We start from the raw sequence: 20,359 nt of genomic DNA, 5'->3' as shown, positions 1-20,359 counted from the left end.
TTTTCCATAAAATTTGTAATAGCACCATTTTGTCCTGCGCTCGCGTCGCTTGATTTTAATTCCGCACACTGTGAGGAGTTTTCAAAGCTGAATTCGCCGCTTAACAGATTAATCATCCTCGAAAGAAAACCAAAGTCACAGCAAGTGGTCAGCTATCGGTAACCGGCTCAATTGCCCCAGATAACGGAACTAACTTGCAAAAATTTGATACGCGGGTTTCTAAACTATTCGATGTATATCTTATCCGAAATTTTTGCGTCGTGATTATAAATTTTCCCTGGAGAATACACGAATCTGGTTTCAACGGCAACCGAGGATAACAGAAGCTAGACAAATGGTCACGAATCGGATACATCGGTATTACGAACTAGGTTCAGCGGCACTATTAATCGTTTCTTGCAATCCAGCCGAGCGTCATGGTTTTTGTCGGTTCTTTCTCCTCGACACGCGATAGTGTATCATTACACCCGACTTACATAGTAGCAGGGGATGCATTACGTATTGAGAAACGGAATTCGAACCGAGCCGGCGACGTTCGCGGTGGATCTCGTTTCGCTCGCGTTTCCTGTCCTCCGCAATAATAACGTTACCATCGACAGCGAGAACGAGCCTCTAGCATCTCTCGAAAACGAGAGTTCTTCGAATGATAGGAATCACGCGTGGACTCGAAGACTCGATTCCAGGATCACCGGGTCCAGCTTTCGGCGGTGAAAGAAACGACTTTGTGGGTTTTAGCGACGCGTCGCGTCGGGGCAACGCACGATTAAACGAAACCTGTTTCGCTATTCCGCTTCCGTGTGAAGTACAGCGCGGTGCCCATTTGGAGGTCGCGTTTTAATGAAACGCGGCAGCGTCCGCAATGACTGACCGCGGTGTCGCTTTTTACCGCATGCCTGCCGGGGGGGTTATCATTCCGCGGCGATCTCCTAAAAAAACAAAGCCTTTGTGCGCGAGCGCGCGCACGTTCTGCCACGTCTATTTTCAGTAGCGCATGAATCATCGCGGGAAGGTGGTTATTATACGCATCTCTTCGTGCGTCATCTTTGAAAGTTGCCTGAGCCGTTTGCGATTCCCGCGCTCCGGGCTTTCTCGTCGCTTGGATGATGCAACGGTTCATTGATTGCCTCGGACGACTCAATTTTCAGATGTCGGAAAGTCCGAGCCGGGAGATCCCCATTGATACGCGGCTTTTTAGTTGCGTTTGGAGCAACTGGGTTGGAAATTTTCGTCGCTTACGCCGGAGTCAGTGTGCGTCATCGGCTACGCATTTTTTTGTTTTGTTTCGAGGTTGCTGAAACTATAAAGATTCTTTAATCGAAGATAATTGAATACATTTCTTTCATACAAGCGAACATTGCAATAAAAATAGCGAGAGGTCTAAATAAATGTGATATAAACATATTTCTAATATTTCTGATATAATGAATTTAGTGTTAATATTCGATGAGATCCAGAAATTATTAAGTTCTATATTCATCCAGAAATTAAGAGTTCTATATTCTGAACATCGATGTTTGTAGATTCAAATTTTGAAAAAAAAACATGCTTAGATTCTTCAAGATCTTCAACATTTTACGTTTTTAAGGTTTGATAGTTCGATCTTCGAGAGTCCCATGTTCATAAAATTTCGGTGTTTGGGGATCGTAAATTTTATCCCTTAGGAAGTCGAATGTTCTGGGATTGTAACGTTTATTTAATTGAAATATTATATTTAACTTTTTGCATTCGAGTGAGGCGCTATTAAAAATTCTTATAACATGCACCAAAGTAATTTTACTTATAAAATTGTTTATATTTTTAAAAACTGTTAAAACTGAAATAATCGTATGAGTTGGAAGATTCGATTTCGTATGCATAAAATGCAATAAATCTTATAAGATTGAAATACCGTAGGTCAGAAAGAACTGTTTCGAATTTAGAATTGAAATGGCTTCGAGAGTGCAAAGGGTTAACTCTTTACGTAGAGTTTTCTAGAATCCCAGGTTTCGAGGTTTCGAGCCCCTGAGAATCTGCAATCTTTAATGCCCAGTGTCTGCAAGGCTCGTAGACTCAGGGATTCAAACCCTATCAAGTCAGGCAACTACGAAACAAAAAGAAACATACGATTTTAATAAATCAACCTCATCGTAACGTCTTAAAAATATCAAATCAAAGAGCCAATCCTTAAACATTCCTCGGCTAAATTGTTACTTGTATCGCGTTCTAACTTGTGCAAAATTTGATATTTTCCTAAGATCGTAGAACTTAATGCATCGTTATAATTGTACACTTGCCTAAACCTTTTTTTTGTATATTTATTTTATTTTTATATTTATTTTTACTTTATATATTTATATATTTTATTTTATACATTTTATATATATTTATTTTATTTTTAATATTTATTTATTTTATTTTTTATTTGTATATTTATTTATTTTATTTCCAAAATGATACAGTCAATTGACAAGTAGAATTTTCAATAATCGTGCTGGCCCGAAACTACGACATGGGGCATATTTTATGGTAAAATTGCGCTCAGTTAAAAATACGAGATAATTCTGTGATTTGAATCTATACTTAATTCTTTGATATAGCGTCTTTTAAGCCTGCGGTAATTCGACCCAATCAAAGTCTGACTAACCAGTGGATTTATATGCTGAGCAAAACGTCCGTCCAGGCATTTGCCGAAGCTCGCAATTTCATCCTTGACTGTAGATATTTTGAAGTCTCAATGTATTATATTTCCATGGTCACGTACCAGGAGCGTCACGTGCGAGCTTAAGCGTTTCAGATTGAAAGCGTCGAAAGATTTCAATATTCTTAACGAAACTTAATTTCGTTCTCTCGCTCGGGAACCAGTGAAACTGTCTTACCTTTCTCAAAACGTGAGATTACGAATAAAACGTAGTCGGTGGAGTCAAAGGCTAAAGCGAAAATAAGCGAGAGCGACAAAATGATTTCCCGTGGAATTATTTTCTAGGAGTTTCCGAGGATCGACGACGGATTAAAGAAAAAAAAATGGAAACACAGTTGCAAATAAAACGGTGAGCAAAGCCTGGAACCATCGGATGACAGGAGGATGGGAGTCGGTCGGTTCCCCGGAGCGCCATCCGGCGTCTTAGCTCTTTATTACGCGCTTTGTTGCCCGATTATCGTTACACGGAGATCTGTCGACTACGGGGAACGTAACCGGCGTGTCTGCGCGCACGCTGGCCTATGACCCACTTGACGAGGGCCTCGTGTCACGTCGTAAAACGAAACGGGCCTGAAGAACCAGAATCGGCCCGGCGGACGAGTGGCATGCCCCGTTTTCGCTGTCCGCCGGTGCTTTATGCCCGACACGTAACGCGACCGCGTTCCCCTTTATTTGAATTTATGGTCCCAAAACGCCGTAAACGTTTCCTCCCTCCGTCATCCCCCTCGAGCACACCCTCGCGCGAATCGGCCAGCGAGCGTGTTCCGCGCCTATCTCTAGCGCTGGCGGAAGCGCGACGCGGACACCTGGGCACCGTTTTACGGCGACCTAGGGGGAAAAATCGGCGCACGTAATTGCGGGAGGCGCTGGAGCAACGAAACCATGCGCGCGGAGATGCCTCGTCCTTGTTGCATCGAGCCGTGAGATCGTCGCGATAACGGCGTTTCGTTGAACTACGACAAGGGTGAACGTTCTTGGACGAAAGAATGCTACTCGGTTGCCGGAATTGCCGGGATTTTACTAGATTCCAGGCTCCAGATTGCTTCCCGCTCGATCGGGATGATCTACTGCTTTTAACCGGAACTTTCATGCCATTTAACCAGAACTCTCGTCTTTGCGCGAGAAGAATGTTTTTAGGATACGACGCCCGATTTTCCAAGAGTAGAGCACATATTTCATTTCATTTGAATTTTGATTTTAATTTGCCTGCGCGAATTTGGTTTAAATATCGCTGCCTGGATCCGCGAGAAGATTTCAACATCGAGTCAATAGTCTCGTTTAATTTGTAGTCGGCAACGGTGTAGATTTTCCAAGAATAGAGCACATATTTCATTTCATTTAAATCGACTTCAATTCGCCTGCGCGAATTTGGTTTAAATATCGCTGACTGGATTCGCGAGAAGATTTCAACATCGAGACAATAGTCTCGTGGATCACGTTTAATTTGTAGTCGGCAACGGTGTAGATTTTCCAAGAATAGAGCACATATTTCATTTCATTTGAATTTTGATTTTAATTTGCCTGCGCAAATTTGGTTGAAATATCGCTGCCTGGATTCGCGAGAAGATTTCAACATCGAGTCAATAGTCTCGTTTAATTTGTAGTCGGCAACGGTGTAGATTTTCCAAGAATAGAGCACATATTTCATTTCATTTGAATTTTGATTTTAATTTGCCTGCGCAAATTTGGTTGAAATATCGCTGCCTGGATTCGCGAGAAGATTTCAACATCGAGTCAATAGTCTCGTTTAATTTGTAGTCGGCAACGGTGTAGATTTTCCAAGAATAGAGCACATATTTCATTTCATTTGAATCGACTTCAATTTACCTGAGCAAATTTGGTTTAAATATCGCTGACTGTGTGTGTGTGGATTCGCGAGGAGATTTCAACATCAAGTAAATAGTCTCGTGGATCACGTTTAATTTGTAGTCGGCAACGGTGTAGATTGCAGAGAAACCGCTGGGTGATCCAGTTCACTAGAATTTCATTTCTATTCTTTACGTAACACCAAACAAATGGGCCCGAAGAGCTCCCGGAGTTATTCCCGCTATTCCAAGAACCGCTGAAGTTCAGAGAAACCCCTCTAGTATGCGCGGCCGACGTTTTCGAGAGCTCGATCTAGATATTACACATACGTGACTCCAGACTAACAGGTAGACGTAGAAGTGATTGAACGGTGTCCGGTTGACGGGAGAGTCCTTCCTGGAAGATCGAAAGAATCGTTCTTACGTGCGCTGTATCAGATGAAACAGCGGTTCCTCGTGAAACGTTCTAGAGACAAAAAGGAACAGTCGTGCATCATTGTCTGTCGCTTGCGCTAGCTCGTAACACGTGACAACTGCAAATGGTATCGTCAAGACCGTTTCAACAGTTTGCACGACAATTTTTCTTCCTTGCCGTATCCAATCAGGCAACCATTCGTTTAACCCTTAGCGCTCCGAAGGCACCGCTACGGAGACATTTGTCATTTGTTCCGTAACTCCGAAGGCTCCGCTGCGGAGCCAAATGTTGTTAGCATACGTTATCGTCGGCGTTAGCAATTGTTATCTGTAGTTAAAACGTGCTAAGTCTGTACCATTACGATTAAACCATTTGTTGACCTTTTCTATGGTTAGCAACATGGAGAAAAATAAATATTATGATGAGAATTTAGAGCCGAGCGATACCGAAGACGTATTTGATTTTGAAGAGTTAAAAGACATTGTGGAAGACGATGTTGGTTATGATTCTGACACTTCGAGTAGTAGTAGCGAAATTATACTGCCAAAGAGACGAAGAATGAGAATTATTGAAAGTGAAAGCGAAGATTCGTTACAAGACTTAGATGAATGGCGCGATATTACGGAAGAATTACATATTCCAAATAGAATACCTTTTAGCGTATTGCCACAGGTCATTGGACCACAAGTTCCTACAAACGTTGAACAGCCGATACAATATTTTAAATTATTTTTCACGGACGAATCGGTAAATGAAATTATAAAGGAAACCAACAATTACGCAGAAAATATTCTAAACTTGAAAGAAATATCTAGTAACTCTATTTAGCAAAGTGAATACTGTGACACTTGTCCAAATAAACCCAGAATGCACATGGGAGATTGTTACCAAAGATATCGCACCATGGTGAATTACAAAATTTAAAATTTATCTTTTATTTACAATAGGAAAATGTATATTTATAAAATAAATCAAATCAAATGCATTCGCAAGGACGTGTAATCTTTCCCGCTCGAAATAAGACTTCCTTTATCTCAGGCGCTCCGCGCCAAAAATGTGCCGGAGTTGCTGGTAAGCAGTACTCGAGAAACGCGCGGAGCGCTATGGATTAAATTAAGGAGCCGAGTGGTTGCACGATGTCTTCGAAATCAGGAAACGGACGATCGAGAGAAAAACCAGTTGGTCAGTTTGTACACGCGTCCTCTATTCAAGAAAATCTCCGCGAAGCGTAACGAGAGATGTTACAGCGGCCCGGATGTTTCCTCGGAAAAATAGCAGATGTAGATGTTAAACAAAAAAGAAAGAAAATAGTTACACAGCTGCTGAACAGCTCTTTCCAAGGGAAGATGCAGAAAGGCATTCCTCGGACGTAAAAGGATCAGGAACACGGCTGCGAAGGAGCGCGCGTACTAGTCAAACTGGCCGAAAGAGCAATGTCGGTTCATTAGCGGGCCGTCTTGAATTTTCATTAGCACGACCGCGAGATATCTGTTTCCGCGCGGGTTTCCGTGTCTCCGTTGAAATCGTCACCAGCGTCTAACGACACCGCGCCGCGGGTAACAGAGATCGCCGGGGTCAAACCAGCTGATCTACGATCGTTTCCAGAACGGTAGGCTCGTTTTCGCGAGGGGTTGCTTCGACCCCGCGGAACCGGACTCTCCGTTGCGAAACGGGAAGGCGTGGACGGTGCCGTTTTCTGACTCGAAAAACGAGCGAACGCCCGAGAAACCGGAATGAACGCGGAACGAGAGTTCACGGATGCCGCTCCGTCACGTTCGTAATTTAGCCCGGCAGAGGTCAGGGAATCGTGTGACAAACGTATCCAGCCATTTGGCGTTAGAAACCGTGGAAAACTTCTTCGTAGAACTGCCTTTCCTTGGAACTTGTGAAGCTTGGCACATAGCTTGTTATGAAATCTTTCGAAACAGGCAGAAACGTTCTACATTCGGAGCGGATGAATAAGAGCTAAGAGGACATTTTGTTTCGTTCTACACGATCGAAAAATGCCGAACAGCGTAATAGCGCTTGTCTTAACACGTTCCGTGCCGAGCTTTTTTTACTCGAATCTTCACACTTTGATATTTAACTAAAACTTGATGTATTACGTGCAATTATTAATTCTCGTACACATAACAACGTAACAAAAACTTATCAACGCCCATTCTTGCGGTGGAAATTGATTCTTCGGTTCTAAATTTCTTGTAAACAATTTGTTCAGTTCACTAAGTAAACATGCAAGCGTGTACCATCGATGGTACACGTGGCACGGAACGTGTTAATTGATTGTGAAATCCTTATTATTGACCCGGACAATTCTTATTTGGCCCGAAGATCCGCAGCCTACTCAATTCAGGGGTTGAAAACAGTTATGATATCGGTTTCGATTCTTGAAGAAGTAACGAAGAACCGAAAAAGTCTCATAACCGTTCGTATCGATGTTCTGGCTTATATCGATTTCGATTTCGGTGCTTCAGAATCGACATTATATCAATTCTATAAATGATACTTTCCGGTTCTTGGTTTCGGCTTTCTGTGACAGATAAAAACGCCCGGTACGCGCGGTCGCAGCTTGTCAGCCACGCAAAGTATTACTAGCGCGTGATGATCGTGTCGCACGCATTTTCAACAGGAGTATAAAATTCATCTTTTTAACCGTTTGAGTCCCAGGGATTATTCAGAAAACCCGATCGAAAAATGCCGAACAGCGTGATAGCGCTTGTCTTAATTGATTGCGAAGAGAACCAAGCGGCGCGATGGCGCTCGTCAAGATTGACAAACAAAACAAAAAGAAAAAAAAAAGAAAAAAGCAGCTATGCGATGTACATGCGTCACTAAAGTTTGATCGCGACACGAGATCCGAACAGCGCGATCGCGCTGTTTGGGACTCATACGGTTAAGGTACTTGGCTATAATACTTTAAAATTTCGATGAAGGACTTTGGAAGCTTCGTCTTTCTGTCGAGTCTGTTCCAGTTATGCTCATCGAAGAAACGTCATGTTCGCGTTACGTCTTTACATCTGCTTTAAGAGACAGGTTTGTAAACCTATCGTGCCGCTCGAAATAACCAGTCTCGCAATGTTTATCTTTAAATTGTTAGAAGTCTGAGGACTCTTTCTTAAGAGACGAGTGAATTGAAATGACAAGACGTCTGAATAAATTCAGTCCGGACATTCTTACGAAGCAACACGCGTCGGTCGCTTTTAAAACTCGGTGGATTTAGTATGAGATCGTAATGAAAGAACAATATTGACGAAAGAATCGAATGATATTCGCAGTGTGTCGCAAATGTTATTCTCAAGCTGAAATCTCTTTTAACCCGGTGTCGATGTCTCGACGTGTTCGGATCATTGTGACAACGTTCCTGTTTAATTCTGCTACCTCTTACGAACCCGCATGCACTCTAAAAAGTCCTCCGAACCTCTCTAAACCCCGTGTATCAACGGTAGAAAACCATTGCTTCCAACTTCCAAATACACTAATGTCTCCCTTACTGACGCACAGATTGTCCACTGAATTGGATAATTTGGGAAGAGGAGATACGATTATTCAAGCCTTGTGGCTCGTTTTTATAATTGTGGACAATTTATAACTATAAAAATAAACCGCAAGGCTCGAATAATCGTATCTCCTCTTCCCAAATTGTCCATTTTTGTGCGCAATCTAGCCGCCAATTAGAGAGACATTACTATATTTGAAAAACAATTTCTAATTTTTCAAGTGCGAGCGATTTTTCAACTACTGTACACGAACGGACGCGTACCTGGAAGCCCCACGGTTCATAGAGGAACACTGCGGCTCATTTTTATAATTGTGGACAATTTATAACTATAAAAATAAACCGCAAGGCTCGAATAATCGTATCTCCTCTTCCCAAATTGTCCATTTTTGTGCGCAATCTAGCCGTCAATTAGAGAGACATTACTATATTTGAAAAACAATTTCTAATTTTTCAAGTGCGAGCGATTTTTCAACTACTGTACACGAACGGACGCGTACCTGGAAGCCCCACGGTTCATAGAGGAACACTGCGGCTCATTTTTATAATTGTGGACAATTTATAACTATAAAAATAAACCGCAAGACTCGAATAATCGTATCTCCTCTTACCAAATTGTCCATTTTTGTGCGCAATCTAGCCGCCAATTAGAGAGACATTACTATATTTGAAAAACAATTTCTAATTTTTCAAGTGCGAGCGATTTTTCAACTACTGTACACGAACGGACGCGTACCTGGAAGCCCCACGGTTCATAGAGGAACACTGCGGCTCATTTTTATAATTGTGGACAATTTATAACTATAAAAATAAACCGCAAGGCTCGAATAATCGTATCTCCTCTTCCCAAATTGTCCATTTTTGTGCGCAATCTGGGCGTCAATTAGAGACATTACTGTAGCTACGAAATATCGTCGTCTTCCAAAGTCCGCTTGGAATCTCTTGCACCCGACACGATGTTACGAGACAAAGAGGTTTAAATCGCACCTAGATGAAAAGGTCCAAAAAAGTGACAAGTTGCTCGGCGCATCTCGGCGAAAACAGAGTGTTCCGGGAACGGAGCAGTTTCCGTTCTCGTCATCCTCGGGACGCGGAACCGTCGATGACGTTAAACGCCGAGTATCAACGGCAGAAAACCATTGCTTCCAACCTCAAAATAGCTACGAAACGCCGTCGTCTTCCAAAGTCCGCTTGGAACCTCTTGCATCCGACGCGATGTTACGAGACAAAGAGGTTTAAATTGCACCTAGATGAAAAGGTCCAAAAAAGTGACAAGTTGCTCGGCGCATCTCGGCGAAAACAGAGTGTTCCGGGAACGGAGCAGTTTCCGTTCTCGTCATCCACGGGACGCGGAACCGTCGAAGACGCCCGCGGCTCGCAGAAGCTCGGCGCGACGACGCCGCTCGCATTCAAATTCGACGGTGGATCGTCGAAAAACGCCGGCAAATATGCATACCGTGTATCCGGCGGCACGTGCTGCGCGCACAGGTGACGTGGTGCTCGCCGCGTGCGTGCCCGCAAAGGAAAAAAGCCCGCGTACGGCTTGTGTGTACACGCTCGCCGCCTTGGAAAAAGCGGGTGAAAAAAGAGCAACGGGAGGAGGAAGAAGGAGACGAAGAAGAGAGAAGAGGCAGTCGGACCGACAATAATAATCAAACGCGTGACCCGGCCCAGCCGGTAGACCTGTCTTTCGAGTTCGACCGCGACAGGTCCACGCACACTCTTCCGATACGGCCGATTTCCGGTTTGAGGGACGCCGATTCCGGTTCCGAACCGGGTCCCGCACGGTACCGCAAGCTCGACGGGCCCCCGTGAACGTGCACACCTTGACCCCGCTCGCGAAGAACCTTCGACCTCTGACTGCGGGGATTGCCGTGGGGAGGGGGAAGTTGATGAAGTTTTCAGCACTCGGACAATTTGTATTATGCGCCGTCGAGTGTTATGCAAGCGATAAGGACTTTTGGCAAGCCTCTGAATCACAAGTCATCTTTAATCTTCGGAATAACCGTAGTCACTTTTGTCAGATCCTGATGAGCGTAATTTTCGGGTCGGTTTGTCAGAATGGTGAGCCTAATTGTGGGCCGGTGATGGCTTTAGATAATACAAACGATGATAAATAATCCTGGGATTACCGTACGAGAAAGTTTACGAAGTTTTTACCCGCTCGGACAATTTGTATTGTGCGTCGTTCGTTACTATGCGAGCGATAAGGATTATCCGATAGATAAGATTCTTTTGTTGAGTCATCTTTTACCATCGGCATTGTTGAATTTCAACGAACAGGTTGAATACAAAAACCGATCCAGCAAATAGTTTTTTATTCTCCGTTTCATATGATTTAATCCTGAAGGCATGCGATAATGTATTTTGTCTTTTCGAATCGTTGTTGTTTTTACCGAGTTAAATCGTGTCGGTTAACGGAGACATCTCATAAAGAGAAAACATATTTTTTGGCTTCTTTAATGAAATAAAAGTTCTATTTTATACCGATAAATCTAAGCCTTGATTTCAAAAAAGACAGCTTCCCCGCGAAATAATTGTGATGATCAATCGCTACAGAGTTAACCACTATTCTTTGGCCTACTCCCAATTTCGAGTAGGTTTGTCGGATAATCCCAGATGTTCGTGCAATACTAATGAACAAGATATTGATCACATTGTCTGGCAGTGTCATCTTTACGAATCTCAAAGATCCAAGCTATATCTGCAACTTAGTAGTTCAAAACTATTTCTACCAACCACCATGTCTGTTTTGCTTGTTGAGCCCGATATCGAAGCATGTGCCATGTTTCATATTATTCTTAAATACATGTAATATAAATATACAGGATGTTCCATAATTATATTAACAGCTGGAAGTGGGGGGTAGCCGGGGTCATTTGAAGTAACTTTTTCCTTAGCGAAAATGCAATCCGCGGCTTTGTTTACGAGATATTGACAAAAAACACTGACCAATGAGAGGCGAGATCAACTGGTGCGAGGCAGCCTAGCCAATGAGCGGAACTCATTCTTCGACCGCTCGTTGACTAGACCGCTTCGCGCGATCCGAGCTCGTCTCTCATTGGTCACTGTTTCTCGTTAATAACTCGTAAACGAAGCCGCGGATTGCATTTTTGTTAAGGAAAGAGTTACTTAAAATAATTTCAGGAATCATCCCTTTCCGGACGTTAACATAATTATGTAACACCCTGTATAAACAAACCATGAATTACTATTTAATATTTATGATTAAGAACATTCACTTTACTGTATAGCGAATAAATCTCATCTGAGATTTGAAAATATAAAATATAAAAAAGAGAGAGAGAGAGAGAGAGAGAGAAAAGAAAAAAGAAAAGTTCTAATTGAAAGTTCAATTAGCGAAAAGTATTAAAGTTATTCCCATAACTAAATATGATTCAATAAGCATAACTGTAGTTACTTTTAACAGAGTTTGATTATTGTAATTATAGGTTTTTTTTTATTTGTAATTTTTAACTATGGACTGTTGACGACCTTAAATATCGCAAGTGTCGATAAGTAATGCGATGATTATCGTACGGGAAAGTTGATGACATTTTGAGGACTCGGACAATTTGTATTATGCATCATTGAATATTATACTATTGATAGGGACCTTCGGAAAAGATTCTTTTAGCAAGTCATCTTTTACCTTCAGAATAACTGTAGAGAGAGAGAGAGAGTTACGTTTAAAAGAGTTCGACGATTCTAAGTTTAGGTTTTGTTTGTGGAAAGGGTAAATCTAATTATGGACTGCTGGAGACTTTAGATATTGCAAGTGTTGATAGGTAATACTTTTGACGGGGATCTCTGTTGACATAGAAAATCAGCAGACTGTAACCGAGGGATGAGGGACGGTTTTAAGTTTCCTTGGGCGCTGACTACAGGTACTTTTTAATGAAGATCCTCATTGAAATATCAAATCAATGGGGATCGAGGAGGGATCGTGTAAAGGGCTGGTTTCATGTTACTCACTCTCGACTAGGATCATTTGCCTTGTAACATGTACTTGCGCTGTGTACCCTAATGACACCTTCCATTCAAATTGTTAATCTTTGCCTCATAAAATCGAGAAAATGACAGAATAAATAATACGAATAAATTAGATATCGCTTTTTTCCTTTTTTTCTGTTTAATCTTTAGGAGAAACTTGAAATTACAAATAGAGCAAAAAATCGTAGCCTAATCTACTAAACTGTAGAGTTTTATGCATTCCCCATAGCAAGCGCAGAAATAAATTTCTCCATCAGTTTGATTTTCGTAGGACAACTTGCGAAAATGGAAAATGAATAAAAGGGAAACCTCTCATAAAGTGTGCACAGTTATAAGTACCGAACAATCCATATTTCACTCAGAATCCACACACACACATATTTCTCATCGGAAATAAATTTCTCCATCAGTTTGATTTTCGCAGGACAACTTGCGAAAATGGAAAATGAATAAAAGGGAAACCTCTTATAAAGTATGCACAGTTATAAGTACCGAACAATCCATACTTCACTCAGAATCCACACACACACATATTTCTCATCAGAAATAAATTTCTCCATCAGTTTGATTTTCGTAGGACAACTTGTGAAAATGGAAAATGAATAAAAGGGAAACCTCTTATAAAGTATGCACAGTTATAAGTACCGAACAATCCATACTTCACTCAGAATCCACACATATTTCTCATCAGAAATAAATTTCTCCATCAGTTTGATTTTCGTAGGACAACTTGCGAAAATGGAAAATGAATAAAAGGGAAACCTCTCATAAAGTGTGCACAGTTATAAGTACCGAACAATCCATATTTCACTGGATATATCCGCGGTGAGGCGTGCAAAAAAACCAACGTCTAACGCGACGTCGGATTACGTACGCGAATCCAAGGCTCGCGGACTTCCACGATGAAGCCCGCCGATGGTTGGCTTATGAGCGTCCTTTTCTCCGTTTCCTAGAATTCTACGGCAAATAGTGGGCCCCTATTTCCCTCGCAGGACACGCGCGAATCCGTGAGCCAGTCATGACCCTCCGCCGTGACCCGGCGACCTCGAAGCTCGCGAGGTACGTCTGTCTTGTCGTCGATACGCCGCACCGTAAGCGCGTAATTGCCTGTTTTGCGCGTACGCGAGCGGTTCGCAGGCCGCGTGGCCGCGGCAAAAACGGCAGTGTAGCGTTACGCGGAATAATTTGCTCGTTTGCCCGCGAATTCTGGAATTCCAACGCGAGCGTCGCCAGAATCGCCGAGATACTCGGTGATCGATCGTTCTGCGTTTCATAATCTCCCGTGCCAACTGTTTCCCCAATCTTGACCCCTATTTATCGTTTTCTTCCAAATTTATATCTTAAATTTAATTTAAGATCATTTCTTAATTTTCTAACTCGCGTAATTTTGTTTAATTAATATGATGCCTCGTAGAGCAAAAATTATCGAAAAATGATTAACCGGAGGGTTAATTACTCTTCCGACCGAGATCAGTTTTTGAACAACTGACACTCGAAAACCAGCAATACCATCGAGGCCCAAGCATTTGAGAATATACTTTGAACATTCTAGAACATCGTTTCCTTCATTAGAACTCGATATGTGACTTCAAAGTGTATTTAATTAATCGTTAATCTTGTCCTTCTCGTGACAACGCCGCTTGTTCGATGAAAAAGAAATATAGAACATTTTGAGCCGTTGTGAGACAGCGGCAGGTTAAACTCGCGAGAGCGTGTGAGTTGAAAATAAATTTTGGGAACGCGATGCGTTAGGCGTGTAATAAGCTGCGCCGATTAGGCTGGAACGTTACCGTCGGGTCGAATTTAACCGATGATTGATCTGGTCCTAAAGTCCGCAATTTTTCCTCGGTTCCCAGGAATTTACGTCATCGTAGATAGCGTGAGAGGCGCATAGTTAAACATGAACATGAACATTCTAGAACATCATTTCCTTCATTAGAACTCGATATGTGACTTCAAAGTGTATTTAATTAATCGTTAATCTCGTTCTTCTCGTGACAACGCCGCTTGTTCGATGAAAAAGAAATATCGGACATTTTGAGCCGTTGTGAGACAGCGGCAGGTTAAACTCGCGAAAGCGTGTGAGTTGAAAATAAATTTTGGGAACGCGGAGCGTGCGTTAAGCGTGTAACGAGCTACGTCGATTAGGCTGGAACGTTACCGTCGGGTCGAATTTAACCGATGATTGATCTGGTCCTAAAGTCCGCAATTTTTCCTCGGTTCCCAGGAATTTACGTCATCGTAGATAGCGTCAGAGGCGCATAGTTCGCGGCCTAACTTCCGCGAACGACCCGCGCCGCCATTAAGCAGCTCCGCGTTTAATTTGTGATACACCTTACATAATTGTTGGAGGCAGTCGCGACGCGGTAAACAGGAAAGGCACGGCGCCATTATTGTTTTGCCGGGCTGCGCGCGAAAATATTGGCCGTTAGCGGAATTCCTAACAGGAGTCGTCGCGTTTCAATGCAATTATTAGTTCCATTATAACGGGCCGACAGTTCGCGACGCGGTAACGGCCGCCGCGCGGTTAGTCCTTGATTTCAGTCGTCGCGAGTTTACGGCGACTGTTTTATAAATTATTGAAATGGAAAGGAGGAAATTGAAGTTCCCTATGGACTGGCTGGCACCCAACTCTCGGCTCGTTCGGTAAACGATCGTCGGGTTTCTCTACGGCTCGGACGATATCGACGTTTCCATCATTTTTCTCTTTCTATTCGGAAAACGATGAAGTTTCTCAGAATCTCCAGCCGATCGTGAACGATCCATAGAATCTAATGATCGATGGAGTTGTGCCGGAGGCCATCGAGCGCCGAGGAATCTCGACGTTCTCCCGTCGAATTTCTCGGCGGCTCGTGAAAGAAGAACTTTCATTCAGAAATTATACTTCGCACAAGCTCTCGCGCATACTTGCTACGATTCATCGAAAATTATAGATAGCGGTTTCGTCGGTTACGTTGGTTTCTTTCTGCCGATCGCGCGACTACGTACGGGCCGAGGGTAATTGATTCGAATGGTTCGCAGAGTTATTAGAATGTCCAACGTTTTGCGTTTTATTGCGCGCGCGCCCGCGCGGTGCTTCGGAGTCTCTATTTCATATTAATATAATTTGCTCGGTACGCGAAGAGAGGTTTCTCGTTGGTATCTTTCTAGAACTTCACTCTTCGAGGCTGAAGACGTTCCCTGTAATTCAATCCCGTACCTCGCCGGCGCGGCGGTCGGAGGATACGTTTACATGAGATTACTTTTCATCTAAAGTACGCTTTGAACTTCGCTACACGGTTGCTACATTCGTTCACGATAATACAACGTTTTCCCCGCTAACTGGCCGAAAATTCTCTGCTTTCTACTATCAGCTGCGTCTTCTCTAATTTCAACCGCCCAAGTTATAATACTTGAGCATACCCCTTGATTAGTAAATCTCTCGATTAGCGCGTAATCGAAACTGCATGCTTGGTCGAGGAATCAATAGCGAATCAAGCTATCATGTACTCAAAATTGAACCAATCACAATTTTAAAATAAATGTTACGAACAAATGTTGTATGTTGTAACTTGCACTTATTTCACGAACCTGGTTTACGGATACAGAACGCGATTCACGATGAGAAACATAATTAGAATCATCAATTTTAAGGGCTCGTCTCGTTTCTACGAAATTTGCGGTTTGAACCAATACCGCATCGCGTCCTAAATTAATGAAATTCATGCAAAATGGTTCCACGAATTTCCTCTGTTCTCATCGCCGCGTTCACAAGATTCGCTCGAGTCAGGCGAACTAATAAAAACGTAACTCGCGACGAAGCTGCGGGGATCTTTGTGCGAAATAAAAATTATCGGCACGAATTTTGTGTCCCCTTTTCAAAATTCACCTACTCACTTTTACCGTAAATCCATAAAACAACTTCTATCATGTACTCAAAATTGAACCAACCACAATCTTAAAGTAAATATTACGAACAAACTTGTATGTCGTATCTTGCACTGATTTCACGAACTTGGTTTATGGATACAGAACGCGATTCACGATGGGAAACATAATTAGAATCGTCAATTTTAAGGGCTCGTCTCGTTTCTACGAAATTTGCGGTTTGAACCAATACCGCGTCGCGTCCTAAATTAATGAAATTCATGCAAAATGGTTCCACGAATTTGCTCTGTTCTCATCGCCGCGTTCACAAGATTCGCTCGAGTCAGGCGAACTAATAAAAAAGTAACTCGCGACGAAGCTGCGGGGATCGTCGTGCGAAATGAAGATTATCGGCACGAATTTTGTTTCCCCGTTTCAAAGTTCACCTACCCACTTTTACCGTAAATCCATAAAACGCGAGGCCCGCTCGTAACAGCGGCTAAATGAGACGCTAAGCGTTAGCCCGACGCGTTGAGATGATGTATCGCATAATAAACATACGCGAAAAAATGTGTTTGCCGCGGAGTCGCGCTAAAGCCAACAACAGAACGGCGATCGGTGATTTATTTCAGCAAAACCTAATAAAATCGCGGTACGCTGCGGCGGCGCGTAGATCGCTCAACGATCGTCCGGCAGCCAGCTGGATCGCAAACAGAATTATTCACCGGCCGAACAAGTCGGTGTACGTGTCAGAATCCTTCGATCGCGATGCTCGAACGGATTAACCCGTCAGCCGAGCGAACAGCATCGTGTTTTCCGGCGTTACGGCCGATCGAAGGTATTCGCGCCGAGTTTACCCCTGCGATCGCGATCTCCATGAATCTCCGGTGCTACATCACGGATTAGCATCGCATTACCACCGCGGAACGAGCATGCGCGGCTACGGGATCCATTTCACGTAAGCCGAATTCATGAGGCCATGGCCTCCGGTTATGACAGTCGCAGCTTTCCATCACGGAAAGGACAACGCGGAGAGGCTTCACCGGGGTTCACCGGTCGTTTTTCCAATCCGCACCTCTTCGGGCACAAGTGTGCCGAGGGCGACAACGCGACGCGTCTCCTCTCCCTCTCTCTCCCTCTCTCTCTCTCACTCTTTTCTTCGTGTTTCACTCGTGTCACCCTTTTTCCTCCGTCGAATCTCTGGCCTCGAGACGATGCCGGACGAAGACGGAGAGAACGAACGGGTTGGGGAGCGCGATGGAGGGGGGAGAGGAGAGAGGGTTAGACGAGAGAGATCAGGTATCATGTGGAAAAAAAGAGCCATTGTACGGGAGCATCTGACCGTAGGGTAGGTACCACAGTGGCGATGTTCAGCGGGCAGAAAGAGGACGAAAGAGACACGAGGACTCTAGTGTTGTTGGTGTGTAAAGAGAGAGAGAGAGTAAGAGCGAGAGAGAGAGAGGGAGACCGGTGAACCTGGCGGAGGTTGCCACGGCACACACACGGCAAGGACGAGACCAGGGATGGTGGAATGGAACGAAAAGGGAAGGAAAAAAGAATGCGCGAGAACGGGAGAGAGAGAGAGAGAGGGAGACGGAGTGCGCGCACCGAGAGCGTTGGCAGTTTATAAGGGTCCCCCGTATTGTGGATACGTATTATCATGCTAAATATAACATGTTAACTACTTCGCATAATGCCGGCCCCGCGATCCTCTCGATTCTACCCCGTCTACGACCGTTCGGCGAATCGCGTTTCCGCGCCCAGAAAATTTTATTGCCGGCGTATTCGGCAGATGCGGCGTCGATATCTTCGTTCCCAGAGTGCCCCGGGACTCGGCGGAAAATACGATTGTTGCAGCCTGTTACCATAAACTTTTTAACGGACCTTCTCGCCGCTGTAAAACGATTCGGTGCTGTGCTAGGATTTCAGATGATCGAGGACTGTATCGGCTCGCGTGCACGTGAATTCGTTCGGCGTGGTGGAGTTTATGATTAGAGCTTTTATGGGACACTCTGTTGTGTTCCCACGTCCATGGGAAAATTCATACTTCCGAGACGTCCGTTCGGGAACCGGAGAATTAAAGTACTTCTTTCAAGGATTTTATGTAAAGACGTTACATTCTGTCGTACTATATTATTGTCGAATTTGTAAATCGATCGAATCCTTCGGTGTTCATGATTTTGGCTTTTATAGGAGACTTTTCGCTGCGTTCTTTTCGTTCGTGGGAATTCGTACTTGCGACGTCCATTCGAAAACTGGAAAATTGAAGCACGTATATAACGATGAATTCTGACGTTTTTCAAGGTGAAAAGACTGTCCAAGTATGAACTCGTAGACAAACTTGGAAACTGTTCATTGTATATGTATAGTGCGAAGCACATAGACGTCCATGCGCCTAAAAATTTAAGCGTGTCGAATCATCTCCAGTAGCACAGGGCTAAATTCTTTTATAAATCTATGATGAACGAAAACACGTACAAGTTGGTTCTACTTGAAAGAAAGTCTAACAAAAGTGAATCAAAAGAATCAAACGTCGCGAAAGATCCCAGCAATAATGAATTTTACTGCGAAAAGTAGATGAAAGGCTGAGAATCGATGTAAACAAAATAAACGTCCGATTTCCAAGAAAACACTTAGATCGGCGCACGGAAGATAAAAACTGCGCATGGGAAGATTAACAGAGAATCGACGATGCCAAACGTTTTATCGAATCATATGTTTACAGTTAATTGGAAATATTGTTTCAGAGTAATATAAAATCCATCCCGATCAGGATAATAATAGGCTTTCGTGTGTCGGATGATTGGATCGGCCGTTCGTTCGCCGTCCGTTCGAATCGTTTGCGATTCGAAGCCGGCTGATTCTCGCGGCTCGTGGGAAGTTATAATGTTAATATGGTATTAACTAACGAGCCGAGCGATTTATGGCAGGGATCGGGCGTTTATGACGAAGCGATGGCATCTCGATCGACACCGCGATTTCTGCGGCACATTTGTCATCGTGGACTACCATCGCGGCGACGATTATCATCGCGCTGCCAGCGTAATGACGTTCGAGAAAAGTATAATTAATTCATAGATTTTCAAGGTCCGTCACGGCGAATAAATACGTAATGTGTCTCGTCAATAGCGTTATGGCCGGGCTCGAGCGCGTCTCGCGTTTCGCAAGAGGCTGCTTTTCACGATAAAAATCAAGATAAAGACACCCGCGGAGAAATATCAATGGTCTCCAATCATTACTAAATATAAACGATAAGCGCATGCCTATCTGTCGTTAATTAATTACGCGGCGATTCGCCTCGCGGCTGCGGACAACATAATTAATAAGCCGTCGGTGGACAAACCTTTGGGTCACATTTCCAATCTAATCGAATTACTCTTTACGGCTTTTTCTCTTTCTAAATCGTTGATCCAATTGTCGCAGTGCCGTTCTTATTTGTCGACCAGCATTTTCGTTAACTTCGGCAGCAAAACAGTTTTCTACATTCTTGGACAATAATATAAATTGATTTCGGAGGCATGAAGACACGCGTTGAAATCAGAGATAAACCCGAAATGAAATTCGCGAAACCCGAATTCGAAACTTTCCTTTCCTTTCTTGTCCACGAAGTATGTATTTTGTCAGGAACCACAGTCTTGACAAATTCTTCCCAGAGAATCAAATTATTTATTGAACACGATTAGATGAAGAATTGATTGTGGTTATAATTTAATTTGTTCTCGATAGCAACGATTTCAACGAATTGGTGCAGTCGTACCGATTAAAATGTGTCTAAAGTCTAAACAAGAATTAGTTGGATTATTAGTAACTACTAATTAAATAAAAGTAAATTCATATCGTCACGATATTCTCGTATATAAACTCTTTATACAAATTATTATTCGCCCGAATCACAAAAATAGCACGAAGTTCCGAGTTTCGAGAACCGTGTTACAAGGATTTCTCGAGATTTCGAGTTGCCCATCCGTATAGCGAAAACCCTGATTTCCGACTACAAGATCGTAGAACGTAGAAAATTCTAGCACTGTCTCGCCTTCCATGGTAATTCAATTTCGAAACGAAAGACCTCCGATAGAGAATCCCTGAATAATACGCGTCCGAATAAAATACGCGTCCCTCCGAAAAAT

At 43.2% G+C, this 20,359-nt stretch overlaps 1 protein-coding gene across 3 annotated transcripts in view; it reads left to right on the top strand.

Annotated features, from left to right (window-relative positions):
• grh (grainy head) overlaps positions 1-20,359 on the top strand; it is a 242,857-nt gene that overhangs the window by 186,968 nt on the left and 35,530 nt on the right. The window lies entirely within an intron of this gene.

This window comes from Megalopta genalis, chromosome 8 (genome assembly GCF_051020955.1).
Source record: "Megalopta genalis isolate 19385.01 chromosome 8, iyMegGena1_principal, whole genome shotgun sequence".
Taxonomy (NCBI): domain Eukaryota; kingdom Metazoa; phylum Arthropoda; class Insecta; order Hymenoptera; family Halictidae; genus Megalopta; species Megalopta genalis.
Note: the sequence above shows the minus strand (reverse complement) of the source record. Positions and strands in the feature narration are given on the sequence as shown.